Genomic DNA, 17,662 nt, shown 5'->3' with positions numbered 1-17,662 from the left:
AGGGACCATATTTGATACCAGGAGTGAAACAGGGGTCAGCAGCATGCAAGCAAGCACCCTACTCACTCTTCAGTCTCTAATAAACACTTTTGCATCTAATTATTTTAAAATCTCATGTTAGAACATTGGTGATTTTTTTTGTATACGTAAACTCATTGAGGACCATTTCACAAATATATTTTAATTAAAAAATTTAGGCTAAGTACATTAGCCAGCATTATTGTGGCTAAGGTCTTGTAAACATTTTTATTTCTAAACTTTAACAGAAGTAGTATCACGACAAAAATGTATCACGACCATCCTGTTGTTCGCCGATTGCCTCGAGCAGGCCCCAGTAATGTCTCCTTTGTCCGAGCCCTGGGATTTTTTAAAAAGTGCAATATTAAAAGCTCTTCCAGGGTTAGGAGAATGTGACCCATCATTGTTACTGGCATTTGGCATATTGGGTATACCACGGGGAGTTTGCCAGACTCTGCCGTGTGGGCAGGTTACACTTGGTAGCCTGCCATTTTGTCCAAAGTAAGAATGAGATACTAAAGTGATCTGGGTTTTATAGTCTCTGGGTCTTGGCCGTTGATGGGATTACATGGCGCCAGGGGGGTAGTTGGTGGGTGTGACCCCTGTCTACTGGAATTTGGAGGATCTGGGTGGCAGATGCTCAGCCCTGATCCGAGCAGGTTTGGAGATCTCAGTCCTGGGACCCGCATGCCTTTATTCCTCTGCTGGTATCTTCATGCGTGTGGAGAGTGGTCTCAGCATGTTGGTGACTGGTTCTGAAGGTCTTCGGCTGCCGGAGCCCTGATCGGGGTGGGGAGGGAAACTCAACCCGCTCCCCTCCAAGGGGCCCCGATGAGGACAGCCAGGTGCGGGGGCAGGAGAATCTGCCAACAGAAGTAGTAACTGAAATATATAACTTAATTATACTATGTATTTTAGAAATTCATATTTCCTACTTACTATTGATTAAATGAAAGAATCATATAAAAGTCACCAAAAAAGTGAAGTATTTCTTGTTACTTATTAAAAACTAGACAGATAGTCTAATTTTAGAAACTTTCTCACCTTGACTACTGATCACAATAACTGTTAATAGCATTTATTACTGACTTCTGTATGTGCTTTCTTCCATTTTAGTTGCATAGATTTAAGACATTAACAAAAGAGAAATTAAATGAAAAAAATCTTCCTTATTTAGAATTAACTGCATATAAAATTTAGGTCTATTTTCTGATGGGAAACTGAGATGTTTTATAATACTGGGAAATTAAAATAATTCTCAAAAAATTTTCAACTCTCTTTAGGCTCAAGTATGTGAAAAGTGAAAATTCCTAGAAATAAATGAAGAGAAAAGCATCTTTAACATAAAGACTGATATTTATTCCTGATTTTTAGTTTTATGAAACTTCAGATCACTGATACTTTATATTGAATATGTAGAGAATACAAACAACCATAAAAGAGGTGCATTTGTTCAGAGAATGTCAGTAAAATTTTATATATATATATCTGTGGTTCTTTGTTACAACTTTCTTCTGGGACCACTCTCCACACATCCAGACAAGCCTCATCCATGAAAGAACTGACAGAGGAACCCAGGCATGCGCGTCCCGGGCTGAGGTCTCCAAGCCTACTCGGATTGAGACTGGGCCTTCTTCACCCAGACCCCTTCATCTTCCAGTAGGTAGGCGTCACCCCCACCAGCTGCCGACAGCGCCAACGGACAAGACGCAGAGACTATAAAACCCAGCTCCTGGAAGCACGTGGCCGCATTTGCGGCCACACGACATCTTATTATCTTTCCTTTGGAGAACCTGGCAGGCTACAAAAAGTATCCTGCCTGCACAGCAGAATCTGGCAAACTTCCCGTGTTGTCGTACTCAATATGCCAAATACAAGTAACAATGATGGGTCTCATCCTCCTAATCTTGAAAGAGCATTGAAATGACTCTTTTAAAATCTCAGGGCTAGGTAGAAGGAGATGTTACTGGTGCCTGCTCGAGACAATCGACGAACAACAGGATGATCGTGATCGTTATATATATATATATATATATATATATATATATATATTATATATATGTATAGTGTGTGTGTGTGTATTTTAAATAAAATAAGAACCTTTTAAAACAAATACTTCAGATTGTTCAGATTAGAGAGCTAGTGCTGCGGGCAGGGTACCTGCCTTGCATGGAGCAGACCAGGGCTCCATGTCTCGTACCATATGTAGCCCCCTCAACAGGAATGATTCCTGAAACAAAACCAAAGTTGGGCCAACAAACCGAACAAACAAAAACCTCTTTTGAAAAGTTAGTTCTACTTTCATTTAAATGGGGTAACATAGCTAAATTTTTAGGAATTATTAATTAAGTTACTGCCAATGACAAATTCACTGTCAGTATACAAGGCAAAAATTGTGTATTGTCATCAACAATAAAGATAAATTTCATGTCATATATTCAGTTTTCTTTTTTGTTGTTGGGTTGTTTGTTTTTTTGCCACACCGGGCAGTGCTCAGGGCTTACTTCTGGCTCTATGCCAGGCATCTCTCCTGGTAGGTCTCCAAGACTCATGGGGTTCCAGGGATAAAATCCGGATCAACAGCATGCAAGGCAAGCATCCTACCCATTGCTCTAGTTCCCCTTCTATCTATTGAAATTATCTCTTATTTAAACATATAAAGAGGTACTATGAAAATAAATAAGAATTATGTTTTAAAACTTATTTGGTGATTCCCTTTTCATGGTTTTCTACCTGTCACTTGCTCAGGCTTACATCATAGAAATGAATTAAATAGAATATCACTTACATTCTATTTACATTAGATGTTGCAGGCAATCAAGCTAATAGAGACACAACATCAAAATATACATAATAAAATTTTTTATCTTAAGTTCTCAATTTGTAAGAACTTCAATGACCTGATTATTTAAGTATTACTATATCTATTTCACAAATAACAAAAAGGAGGAACAGTAAAGTCACTTTATCTCGTCTGCAACTAGTAGAGACAAGCAAGCTCTAAATGGAAAAAGTCAAGGTGTCTCCTAAATTGGAGTCTTTTAACTGAAATCATACTAAGTGTTCTAAATATGGCTTCATATTATGATAAAGAACACAACCTTAATAAATGTATAAATTTTATAATTAACAAATTTCACTGAAAGTAATTCCTTCATGATATGCTACCTACACAAAATATGAGAACGCATCTATCTTATTGCTTCTCTTAAAAACTATGAAACAGGGGGCTGGAGCAATAATACAGCGGATAGGGCATTTGCCTTGCACTCAGCTGACCCAGGTTCGATTCCCAGCATCTCATATGGCCTCCCGAGCACCGTCAGGAGTAATTCCTGAGTGCAAAGGAAGGAGTAACCCCTGTGCATTGCCGGGTGTAACCCAAAAAGAAAAATAAATAGTAAGTAGGGGGCCAAAGCAATAGTACAGCACCCACCTAGGTTGCTTACCTTATAAGAGTCTGACCTGAGTTCAATCCTTGACATCCCATATCATTCCCCAGACACCTGCAGAAGTAATTCCTGAGAGCAGAACCAGGAACAACCCCTGAGCTATGGAGGTATGATCCAAAAAGAAAAATAAAATAGGAAACAGATGTGATTTTGTGACTTTCTTAGTACTTTAAATATCTTAGGAGTAACAGAGAGAATAATGGTTTTATTCATCACAAGTAAGAGTTTATGCTTACAATATAAATTTAATAATTTTGAATCACATTAAGGGACTATAACTTTAACATTGACCTTCTTGTTTCTTGAGCCACGCTTAGCAGTGCTCAGACCTTACTACTGGCTCTGCTCTCAGCGATCACTCCTAGCAAGTCTTGGGGAACCTTATGTGGTGCCAGAGATTGAACCATGGACCCGTTACATGCAAGGCAAGCACCCTACCCACTACACCATCACTCTGGCCCCTGATTTTCACTTTTAAATAAAATATACCTTTAAATAAATTTTCAAAGAAGAATGTTTAAAATGCAAACTTTTGCCAAATCCCACAAACCAAATTTTTGCAATATATATTACTTTCATCTGTTCGTAGTAAGGTCTTTTCTAAAAAGTTGACCCAAAGCAAAACACAATAATTTTTTTAAGTATATGTTATCATGAGTTCTATCATACCAGAAGAGCAATATCAAAAGTAAATCTCTCTCAAATGCTTTCTGAATAGCATAAATGGTGACTAGCATCATGAAACAATGATCTTATTAGCAACTAATGATATATTCTGTTTCCAATGAGCTTTACTAATGAATTTATGAATTTTGAAATGCTTATTTTTAAGCTAAATTATATCCATATTTTAAGTGTGTACTATTTTTTAAAGTAGCAGTAACACCTGCTGATAAGTACAAAAATGATTAGCCACAATCCAACCTACTATAGAATATCAAAATGCATTTTTCCAATGAAGAACTAATGGGAATTATGCAGATTATATTTCCTTCCCCGCTGAAGGCAACCAAGCTTCACGTCAATAGCAAAATGAAAATATAACTCAAATATGAAACAATATATACACAGACACATAACCAAATCTATTTCTGATTATTTTTAGACATGTTTCTTTTCCATGTAATTATGTGGCAATAAAGAACTGAAATAAAGGTTTATAGCATTTGGTGGGCACCTGAATAGCTCCAAGTATTAATCAACTAAGATTATTCAGATACTCAGTAACAAAACACACACTCAGAATTATAATGTGGATTTTGAATGCTAACAGAAACCAGTATTTTATAACACCGTACCATAATTAGAATTAGACTGTAATTTTTTAAAAGTACTATTCTAGTAATAGCAGTGAATTGAGAAGAGTAAGAATATAATGCACTTTGTTGATCAAATATGTGCTCAATGTCTAAATTTTTCCTTCTATAAGAGTAAACGATATATAAAAATCAATTTATATTATATAGAATTTATGTGATTGAACACTCAATTACAGAGCCAACTTTAAAAATAGATTCCTTCTTTCCATTACCCAAAAGAATAAAACAGAGGAAATGTATTTCTTTGTCAATCACCCTACTGCAGATGAGCTTCATTGAATCATATTTAATAAACTGTTTTCACTCTGTGAAATGGGTAAAGAAATAATCATCCTTGGAAAGAGAAAATAACAAGAATATATTTAATTTAGTTATCAAGATATGGGTTTTATTTGTGAAAGGTTCAACAGCATATTTACATATTTTTAAATTCCTAAAAAGCAGCAAAATTTTGCTGAAAAGCAGAAATAACTAGGCATGCTGAAATCATAAAGTTCTTTATACAAACTCTGGAAATTATCTTGTTTTGAGAACATTTCCTTATGCAACAGCAGGAATAAGCAGATGGAGCTATATCATGTTTTTTAAATGCCTATAGGTTTGGATTCTGTTTGAAAAGCTGGCAAAATTATTTACAGAAAAAAAGATAAAATTAGCTTAATTGAATATCATTATTACCATTTATTCAGTAAGAGCAAATCTTAACTTTTCTCTGTCTATTAAATAAAATAGATTTATATGACTAGAATTGCTTGCAGAGCATGAATAAAATTCTTTTCATATAATAAAATTATCTACATAGAAAATATTGAAAAGTGTTTCATTTCAAAATTAGAAAAACAAGGATACAAAAGAAAATGTACTAATGCCTTCTAAGTATATAACTATTAATTGCCCAACAATTGTATGTCCTAATGTCTTTCTATGAATTATGCTGAGCAATTTCTTTTGGTACTGCAATTCTACACACTTATTGAAGGGAACATACTTTAATAATATTTCATGTAAAAAAAAGTTGAAAATCTAAGAATTATTTAAATCACCAATCTTGAAACTTCCAGTTTCTTAGTAAACTTCAGAGTGCACTTTGAAGTTCACTGAAATCTCACTGAACACTGAAATACTTCGTTTAATTTTGAACTATCCACTCCAGTAATAAGTTTATGCTGATTGTACTGGCAATTTAGAGAGATCAATTAAATATATTCTTAACAATATAGACTTTTTACTACCTTACATAAACTAACATCTATACAAGTTGTTGCATCCATTTCTTGGCTATTCAATTTAAAATATTAAATTAAAAGTATTCTTTAGTTGAAGCTAACCTTCGGAGGACAAATCAGCCAGATGGCCATGGTGCCGATTCGGCAGATACTGAACTGCTTACTGGAATGAGTCAACCACGGACAGATTAATTGATTTAGTCACATATTCAAAACTTTTGCTTCTTATCCCATTAAAAGTAGCACTAATGAGTGGTGGCTGTGACCTTCCAGTGAGAAGCCACAAGTTCCACAACCCCTCAATATTTACCACCCAAATTTAATCTTTTTAATGGACACCTTAAAAGGGAGCTAATAGAAAATACTAAGAGCTGCTCAGATACTAAAACACTTAGGGAGGCCTTTGATTAATGTTGCATGATTAATCAATTGATTAATATAGTTTTCAATAGAGATGTTAGGACACTGTCTACTTTAATCAACCATTCTGAAAATAGTGAAGATAAATGCCATACTTTTGTGTCTGCTTAAAAAAAATCCTTTGTTTAAAGGTTGTTAATTATGACATAAGGCCTTATTTACCACACTCAAATTTTATCTAATGTTGGCATTTTTATACATAGAAACCATTAATGAGATAAGTGGGATCCTTTTGGAAAAGCCATATTTTAATCACTTTAAAAATAATTTGTTTGGGAAATTTATGAACATTTTCCTTAATGAGAAATTATTTTAGAATAATGCTGTAAAATGCATTAAAATCTTAAAGTTTTATTATTTTCCAAGAGTGTTTGTAATTTGTGATGATGCTTTCCACCATACTAAAACTGAAATCTTTATTCCAGTCAAAAATAATCGCACTGTAATTATCGTGACAAACTGCCCAAGCTGTATCATCGTGGCCATTTCAACTAATGATATTGTATTAGAATGCCTAGCAATAGACTTCAAATGGAAAATATAATTATGTGCATTAGTTTGTCTAAGCATTTATAAGATCACATATCCATCAGTTTTCAGGTCTCATAAAGAAAACCATACATCACTGTCACTGTGAGTTTTGTTATTGAAAAAGCAAGCCTTTACAAACTAAGCTTAAGATGTGTATCTTAAATTTCACTTGTTTTGTGGATCATTAAAATCCCTGTAGTTAAACTAACAAAATTAAGAAAAGTTTTTCTTCTCATGATGAGAATCGGCAGCACAGACCACTTCACACTGACCAAACAGGTTAGCCAGACTGAGCCAGCTTAATCTAACTTTTCCACGGCAAATTTGATTTGGCAAAAAAAGCCCATAGAAAGGTTTTTGGGCAAGGTATCAAATTAAATCTTTCGTGCCATTGGCACCACTGACTTCAAAAATATTACAAAGAAAAATATTAGGAAGAAAAATATCATAGAAAAAGAAATATAATTGTGAGTCGTGTGTAGGTATTTTTGGATTGAACAATGTGTGATTAACTTAAATGTGTGTATGCATGCATGCATAACAGCAATGCATTAAATATTGATAATTATGAATAAACTGAAAATATAGTTCTGACTATACTTGGCAAGATTTATAACCTTGGAAAAGTTTCTGAATCACTTCGTTTCCAGATTTCTCAATTGTAAAATGAAGAAGTAGATGACTTGCTTGATCCTCAACTATTAACATAAAGATGGGAGGTACTGTCACATTATATCAAAATATGCTTTTAAAAGTAGTCTATTATGAATAACCAAATAAAATGATTTTAATTTTTTGCAGAAAAGATATCGATCAACAGATATGACATTCCTTTTCTACCAGGAAAATTAAATTACAGAATATTATACTTCTGTGTGCTCCAATTAGAATGTTTTAACATCCCCTGCTGTAAACTCTTTGTCTGAAAGTAGTGATTATTTGTATGTAATTTTCTTCTAAAATGTGTCACCTGTGCATGATGATAAAATTGTGTTCAAATATATTACAGCATCTTAAAATCTGCCTTCTAATATATCTGAAAAAAGAAAACTTTGTATATATGACATTAGATTAGTAGAGGTATTTTCAAGAGTAATACACTTAAGTCTTTATTGTTGGGCCTGTCTCTTATAAGATAACTTACTACTTCCATAATAGTACTGCAAAATTTTGAAACCAACCTCGTACATATACAATTAAGAGAACAAAGAGAAAAATGAAAACAGAATATCCACTAGTTGCTAACCTCTTACAGATTGAGAGGAAAAAGTGAAAATAGTATAATGACCAAGGAAAATCAGAATGCTCATGTCATAAATACATATATTTTTAAATGATTGTTCATTTTTTGGCTTAATGACATTTATCAAAACATGTGAAAAGATCTAATAAACACAACTTAGTTTTTGCCTTAAGTATTGTTTGCCTGCTTTTGAAGCTGAGGATGCCTTTTAATTTATGCTTTTAAGAAAAAAATAAGGGCTGGAGCAATAGCACAGCAGGGAGGGCATTTGCCTTGCATGTGTCAACCCGGGTTCAATTCCCAGCATGCCATATGGTCCCCTGAACACCGCCAGGAGTACTTCTTGAGTGCATGAGCCAGGAGTTACCCCTGTGCATCGCCAGGTGTGACCCAAAAAGCAAAAAAATAAAGAAAAAAAAACTGAACTAGGAATGATTACTCAAGCTAATGCAAATCTAAATGGAAAGAAATTTGTAAGTCAAGGAAGCAAAGAGAATATTTTAAAAGGTCAGATTTGTTCTATTCATGAAAAAAACAAGATTTTTTTTTTACTCAACTGTACCTATTATTACCCAGCTCTAATAGGTCTATATAATTTCATATATTGCTTATAACAATTGCCATTTGCTACAAATTTTCTAGCACAAACACTTAACTGTTATATGATTTATATAAATGTATCAACTTTATAAATTAGAAAATATCTTCTATACTTGAGATGTGAAATTAAGGGATTGGTAAGGTCAATACTACAATTAATGATGAAACAACTATTCAAACCTAAGTTTTCTAGCTTAGAGACCTATGGTCAGCTCACTGGCCTCAGCAAAGACTGTAAATTAATACTGCCATTATTTTTTTTTGGTCACACCCAGCTATGCACAGGGGTTACTCCTGGCTCTGCACTCAGGAATTACTCATGACAATGCTCGGGGGACCATATTGAATGCTGGTAATTCAGCCGGGTTGGCCACATGCAAGGCAAATGGCCTACCCACTGTGCTACCGCTCCAGCCCTGCCATTATTTATCTTAAATGTTACTTTTTCTTGTAACTACAATATTGGTCATCTTTGATTAAGCTGTCTTAGGTCAAAAGTCAATAAATAAATAACTGCATAATGTAAAATTTTATATACTACTACCTGCTTTGTTTATAAGTAGGAAGAAATAAAGGAAAAGGTGAGTTTTAAAAAACATATTTGATGTCATTAATTCACCAGTTCATGCTTCATACATGAGAATGTAATCTGTATGAAATATTGCAATAAGAAGTCATTAGTATTACATCTAAAATTCCAGAATTGAATGTGGCATTTCCCTAAGGTAAATGATCAGGAGCTTATTTATGACACCATGAGATCCAGCAGTCTTATCAGTCATGATAGTAAACTTAAAGCTCCATGTCAATAAAGTATGTTTATGATTACGGAAGAAAATTATTTATATCTGTTGTAAATGTCACTATTCCTTCTACAATCTCATACAATGCTAAGCCACAGTAAAATTCAGTCTACATTTATATTATTTGCATGTTTGGTGTAGTATGCACTCAACCTTGCTTTCAACTCAAAAGTTGAACAATATTGCTTGCTGTATTTTGATGCCAGCATAGATTTAAGCCATCCAAACAAGACTGTGTATTTGAACTGACAGAGAGTAAATGATTTGCATCTGGCATAACTGATGGTGGTGTCAAAACCTTGGAAGACAATTCATTGGTAAACATATTCCTCTAGATACATAGCCACACATGCCCAATTTCCTATCAAGGGATTGAGCCAGATCATTGCCAGAACAATGCAAAATATTTTATACAGATAATTCAAGAAATTATTTTGCTCTGACAGAAACAAGGAGGAGGGTGAGGAAATGTGGTAGAGTTTTCTCATTGATGAGACAAGATAATTTTTCAACTTTCATTGCAGAAATTAAATTTCATGCAAAAATGCTTTTCTGACAACAATGGAGTTGATGAACTAGTAAGAATAATCACAAACAGCAAGCTAAAAAAATAGACTAATCTACAATTCCAAGATGTAATTGGTGAAAAAAAAATTGAATCAAACCAGAACTAAAATGATGACAATGAGCAAATACAGCCTAAAGTTCTTAAAACATGTGTTTGCATCCCAAGCTCTTAAAATAGCAGAAACTCTAGATACTTACTCCATTCATGACGAGCTTCTCATTCTAGGAGTAGTTTTGTACTGTGAGCCTTCTGTGATAAACATGTTCAGTGAATGTGCTTTAATCCTGTCATTCCAGTTCTGGAGCAATTTATACATGTACTCAAGTTGGCATTTTCTCCAAATGATCTTGGAACTGAGTTGAATTAAATCTTACACTGCAGAATGAATAAATGCCATAGAGTGATTAAATTTCAAAATATTTCCAACTGAAAACAATTTAATCTGTATTTGATAATTTAGTAGACCTTCCATAATATTGCATCTCAATAAAAAATACCTATATAGTTGTAGACAGTACTAGATTCTATCTATACCAGATGCAAAGATGACTAAAGCAGAAGTTCTGTCTCCTAGGAAATTAATTTTCTAAAAATCATAAAGAGTGATGCACTTTTAAATTGGTATGACTACTGCCTGACTCTTATAAAAATATTCTTTACTGTGAAAATAATAATTGAGAAGTGAATGTTTGTGTTACTCAAAAATTCTTCTCTTGCTGTTCAACATAAAATAATCTAAAACATGCAAAATTACTCTCAGATGTTATGTTTGCATCATTAGAATAAACTAGTTATTAAATGACAATAACATTGTCCCTTAATCTACAGATGGCAACTCTGAGGAAGTTATTAAGGTTAAAATAACAGTCTCATCACAAGGGTGAGACTGATTCTATAGAATTACTGCCTTGTTAAGTTGAAAAGAAAGAACACACACACAACACAGATTTTGCCCTCTTTCTTCATCTTTGGAGGTAATGGGGAAGGGGGGTGGTCAAAGTTAAGAAAACTATAAAAAAATATTTTCTATTGACAGAACTCCCCAATTTGTTACCTTGTTATATCATTCAGAGAAGAATGGAACAATGACAGTTCTGGTACAGTTTGAAAGAGGAATCATCTTCACTTCTTAGTGGAAATAACATATGAAATTAGAATTCAAAGAATGCCGAGAAAGGTTAGGTAGAGCATTGAGAACAAAGTATAAAACAAGATCAGGAAAGATGTAATCCAGATTCCTGGGAAGCAAATAAGGGATATGTAGATATCCTTGATTAGAAGTGGAATGTGGGGAGCTTACAATGTGATTCCCTCTATGTCTTCCAATGTTAAGGCAGGTAAGTAAAAATTGACGAAGTAAATACTGAATCTTTAAAAATATTTGACATGGGGAATAAAAAAAAAAGTGAATTGAGCACAAGTCAATTATAGCCAAACAACATTGGAGCTAGGCACAGGGCAGTCTTATAAGAACTAATCATTTTTCTGCTGTTGATGATAGTGGTGGTGTTTTCTATGTGGAGCAAAACTAAAGAAAGCAGAAACCTGGACTGGCCAAGAAAGCTGAGGTGGAACTGAGATGTGAGATTATTCTATATAGTTGAAATAGGGTGGTTGGTGACTTGACTATGACCAGGGGTACACTGTAGCTCTGTTCTCTCATTGTTCATCAATTTGCTCAAGCGGGCACCAGAAATGTCTCACAACAAATTGTGAGACTTGTTTTTACTATTTTTTGGCATATCTAATATGCCACGAGGAACTTGCCAGGCTCTGCCGTGTGGGTGGAGTACTCTCGGTAGCTTGCCAGGCTCTCCAAGAGGGACCAAGGAATCGAACCTGGGTTGACCTCATGCAAGGCAAACACCCTACCCGCTGTGCTATTGCTCCATCTCAATGCCAGGGGTATCAAGAGAAAGAAAAAAAAAAAACTGAAGCAAAGACAGATGAAAAAAAAATGCAAGTAAAAATGAAAGGGATGTTTGGAAAAAGCAAAACAAAAATTAAGAGGTCTCTTTAATGGAATAAAGAAATGGAGAAATTTTGAATAAAATGAGTGTATTATAATTTGATAAGCAGGGCAGAGCTTTATACCATTTTGATTTTTTTTCCTTCTGAATATGTGGATGAATGATAGTTCTATGTGACTCAAGTAGCAGGGGGAAACATATAAATCACACCCAAAGTGGCCTACAAATTGCTGTCCTCCACCCAATGTGATCCTAAATTCTGGGTTAAATTTGGAAACTATTCATTGAGGACAACGAGCCACAAGACGGAAAGAGTTTGGGAATCATTTGTAGATCAGAAACCTCTTTTGATCAATGTTGTTTTATTTTTAACTTTTGTTTGGGGACCACATTCAGCACTGCTCAGGTGTTGACCTTAACTTTCTGCCCAGGGGTCACTCTTGTCTGGGTTTAGGAGACTGAGAAAGGCAAAGAGGGAAAGGCTCCCATGGCAATGGAGTTCCTGGGAAGTAGAAACCAGCTAGCCCTCGGACTGTCAGAACCCACCTTGTGGATTCAGATACTGAGGCCTAATAAGACTTTTATCTTGTCTGAATAGACCAGAGAAGGTTAGAACCCCTTCAAAAGAAGCTCCAACAGGAACAATGGCCAAGAAAAGGAATTTCAAAGACTATCAATTAATCCCAAATCTGCCCCTTTGGCAACAACTCTAGCAATAGACTCTTACTTAGGTAGAAAGCCTCACATGCGGCAGTTTAGGAAAAATCCTAGAGTCAAATTGAATATAGGAAGTGCACCATAAGCTGCCAGAGCCCATGTGCTGTTTGTGTCCAAGTGTCTTGGTCAAGCACATGTGCTACCTGAATCTCCCCACTTGAGATGTATACTTTCATGATTCCATACCTAATCCTGCGGTGTGCACTGGGGCTCTCAACCTTTGGATGCATATCTCTCTCTCTTTGTCTCTCTCTCTTCCTCTCTCTCTCTCTGTGTCTCTGTCTGTCTGTCTCTCTCTCTCTCTCTGTTTCTCTCCCCTCCTTCATCCTTCCCTCCTTTGCTCAAAAAAAAAGAAAGAAAACAAAACAAAAAAAAAACAAAAGCAAAAGAAAAAGAAAAACCAAATTAAATAAAATCTGCTTTTACTCCCCTGCTCATCTCCTCCTGAAATTCTTTTCTGTGAGAAGGCAAGGACTCAAAAGGCCTGATGAAGCTTTAGACTGACTTTCCATACCTTCCAAAAGCAATTCTTCACTTCAGCCTGAGTCCACAGCTGCCCAAGAAGTTAGGGTGTGGGATTGACTCCCATACCAATCAGAACTAGTGAATATCAAGTGTGTCTTGATGGGTACCTACTGGGACTGGCAGAACTTGAGGCCCATGCCATCAGGGGTTCATCACAGACTATCAGTCTTAGCCTTCCTAGCCATTCTGGGAATAACAGAGCTGGATTGGGAGATGGTAGCTCTCTCTCCTCTCTGCTTCACACAAGCCACACCTGACGTTCACAGGTATTAAGACCATATGTGGTACTGGGGGTCAAACCTGGGTGGGCCTGTGCAAGGCAAGTGCTGCACCCACTGTACTATCACTCTGGTTCCATGACTAATGTTGTTCTAACACAGAAAGAAATTTAAATATATTTGACATATTTATACAAATGACCATATGGATACTTCAAATTTTGTAATATAAAATTAGCATATCACATGTACATGATAGTAATTAGCTGCTGATTTGAAAACTTATGTATAATTTCATATGTATTTTGTGGGTTCAAGAAATAACTTTAGTCACCCAAGTTGGTTATATGAGGTTCAAAGAAAAAAAGTGTGGGTGCATGTGGGATTTGAGCATTTGGTGTCCGGGAACTGTTTCCCTAGCCAGCCCACAGTGACAGATGGATGAAGGACCAGGGAATGAAGTAACAGGGTCTAGGTCCCAGGCTAGTTGGTAGTCAGTTTATTTCTCTCTGCTCTCGAGCATAGTCCTATCTCTCCCCTTACAGCACAATTGTAGTCATAGTTTTGGTCATAGTCCCAGTCATCATAGTTCTACCATCCTAGTCTTCTCATATATCTCAAAGTCCTCTTCTTCCTGTCCTCACTTAGTCTTTGTTATATCCTCTTTTCCCTTACAGTATAGTTATATAGATATCATGAAGGGTGGGGTTACACATAGGTGGGATTGAACATTGTCCTAACAACAGAGGTAAAACCACTCCTTCAGGGGGAGTTCTAGGGGATTAACTCAAGGACACAATCTCATCTGAGGTTTCAAAACTCTAGATTACAAGGAGATCCTCTCAAGGGCAATATTCCATCTAGGATGTATTGCTTTCTTTTTTTCTCAGCTAGTAATACACTTAAACAATCATTGTAAATTTACTTCCTATAATATTTCTTGTCATTTTGTATGAACACAGTAAGAGATATATTAAGCTTAAAGGGTGGCTCTTTCTGAGGACATTTCGCTATACATCCCAGATAACAGTCATCAGGCCAGGTTAGTCTTTCCTTACCCCAGCAGGGTCCTTTTCAGTTACTTCTTTTTGGGTCATGACAGAGTTTGTTCCATGACCATGCTCTTAACTTATTATACTTATGGTGCTTAGCTTGTCTCCTTTCAATGCCAGGGTAGTTCACCGCTTGCCCTGGGTCCATCCTGGGTCCATCCAGTCCCTTCGTCGGATCCTCCTTTTGGGACTCTTAGGAAGTAAGGCAACTGAGGTTTAAATATGAATCCATCAGGTAAATATGATGGATTCTCAGAAGCAAATATTATTTGGAGTCAATTAACTCCCATACTACAAAAGCATAGCATCAACTGTCTTCCTGTGTCTATACAAAAGGGACATTTCTAAATAAGCCATGCAAATGACATGAAGGAAAGAGAAAAGCAATATAGGATTATTAGTGCTTGATAGAATTAGGTGTGTCTCAGGAGCACTGTTGTTGGAGTAACTCAACAAACTGAAGCTCACTGTTGGAGGAACAAGGACAACCCGATGTTATCCAACAGGCATGCCCTCTACCTGCTGTATTAGTTCAAGTATTAGCTTTTAGATCAAGTATAAATTTATGTTTATTGACACATGGTTGCAGAATTTGAACACAGTTTTTATCTTCTAGGCATGCATCAAACCAGAGTGAAACCTGATTTGGGAGCACACAAGATTAAAGTCAGAGGAAGAAATTCTGAAGAGTGACTTAGGTCAGTTCCACTCTTCACTGTTTAAAGCATAGATTTTTCACATTTCTATTTTCACCATTGTCTTTGAGTGGTGTAAACAAAGCTACTGGGCTTTAGAAAACAAACCAAAACAAAGTACTGTAACAGTCTCCCAAGCATTTTTTTCCTTTTAGTTTCTTTAGTGGTTTTCTAAGGGTATTTTACAGCTTCTTTCTCCACACACACAAAAAAAGGTGAGAAAACCTAGAAAGCAGACTCTAAAGCTCTACCTTACTTTCCACTTAGCAGACAATGAATGCATGTCAATACAATGAGTGTCTTTTCATAAACAGAAAAGGTAGTGAAAAGCCTTGCTCCTTTACCTCAGAAATGACAAAACAAGTGTTTACCTCTGTTTTGAAACTTCTCAGATTCAAGTCAGACATCTAGTTCTAGTGTTTTCATGAGCTGCTGACTTTGATAAGCCTTTTCTTTTCACTGAGTTTTTGTTTTTTTTTCCTCTTAGTTTTTGCTGTCACAGTTGGCAATGCTCAGGGTACCAGATGTGGTTCAAAAGTCAAACTAGGGATGGCTACATGAAAGGCAGCCACTTAACTCCAGAACTCTGTGGCTCATTTTTTTTCTCTTTAAACTGTGGCAAAAGTGATAAGCATTTCACAGACTTATGACGAACTTAAAGATTATAGATATAATTAGTGTATATAGCTCACTAAAAGAAACACTAATAAAGACCAAGTTAATCAGGCAAACAGCAGTTATTTGCTCACTTTCCTATATCCTATAGCTTTCTAAATTTAACATAAGAGAAAAACATTCTGGAAATAGAGAATAGCATATAGAAGTCTCCTCTTCTTTATCCACAAATTTTATGAAAATATAAAACTATTTTAAACCTAAAAGTATGTTAAAATAAAAGATGTGAAAATTACATATATCTATTAAACAAAAATTTTATTTTTCATGTGGTGTGTAAAAATTATTTTGTACTACATGTTTAGCCTGAGCTGAGATTTAAGTAATACCTAACTCAGCACTGCATATAATACCTTACAACCAGGTAGGTTCTTAAGTCAGGTATAGCCAAGAGGAAAGCAGATTTGTCTGATGGAGTAGAGTAAAAGGCATTGCCAGAATTTACTACATATTCATAATCCCATCTCTGAAATATTTCTCATCAAAGGTGCTTTGAAACAAAGAAACACTTGAAAAGATTAGAAAATAATTATAAAACATTATGTCTGGAATAGCATTTTGTTATTGACCACATTAATGATCATAATGTAAAATTATAAATATCCTGACAAATGAGCAAAAAGACATAGTCTCAAATTAGGTCAGGTCAAATTTTTGTACCCAATACTATTTCAGTTTTTATAGCTTTTGGCTTATACAACTTAAATATTAAATTATAAATATGTATATATAAAAACAATCTCTAAATTGTCATCAGCTAACATTTTCTTTTTTCTTCCTCCACAAACTTATACACAGGGATATTCTTCACCTCAGAAACAGCAAAGAAACATATCCTATTTATTATTTTATAAAGAAAAAAGTAAAACACAAAAGCAAAAGTTATTATATCTTTGTGCCATTCTAACTATTCTTTTTGTCTACTTGGGATTAATTATATATCTCTCTTCCTTGCTTCTAACTTCTAATCATGTCATAGACTTAGTCAAGCTTTTCTTGAAATAATGAGGAAGAAAAACAAACAAAAAAGACAGGCCACCTTATTTTCCAGAAATTAGACTTTCATTGGAGACCATTTTATTAATGCAATCATTAAAACTAACACTTTTTATTCACATATTTTCTTTCTAAACATGTTTAACCCCAGGTTAAATTGGTGAGCCAAATGAAAATATCAATTTGAATAATTCAAAATGTTTGATTTCTGCCTTCTTCATCGATAAAATTAATTTAGAGATGGCATTATTGAAAACAGGCATTCTTTCTAAACTAAGAATTCCAGATGTTTTTAGTTGCTGCCTATGACATTTCCACAATCAGAATAAATTGTGTTTTCGGAGTAATGTAATAGATAGAAGTGCTGAATAAATCTCATGCAGTTGAGATGACAAAATTAACATGCTGATGACATTTTAATGTTTCAATATAATCAAGGGGGCATGGATCATGCCTCCACCAGTTCTAATATAATTCTACTCTTTAATCTTTTTCCAAGATAAAATAAAAAATTGATAGATTTCAGAAAATATATAAGCAGAGTGTGCCTCAGTCATCAGGCAAGCTCTTTAGGATGCATTTTCGGTTCAGTTTTGCCGGTTGATACTTTACCAACGAACTTGAGTTACATATA

Source organism: Sorex fumeus, unplaced genomic scaffold (genome assembly GCF_029834395.1).
Source record: "Sorex fumeus unplaced genomic scaffold, SorFum_2.1 ptg000035l, whole genome shotgun sequence".
NCBI lineage: Eukaryota > Metazoa > Chordata > Mammalia > Eulipotyphla > Soricidae > Sorex > Sorex fumeus.
This window is presented reverse-complemented; position numbering follows the sequence as displayed.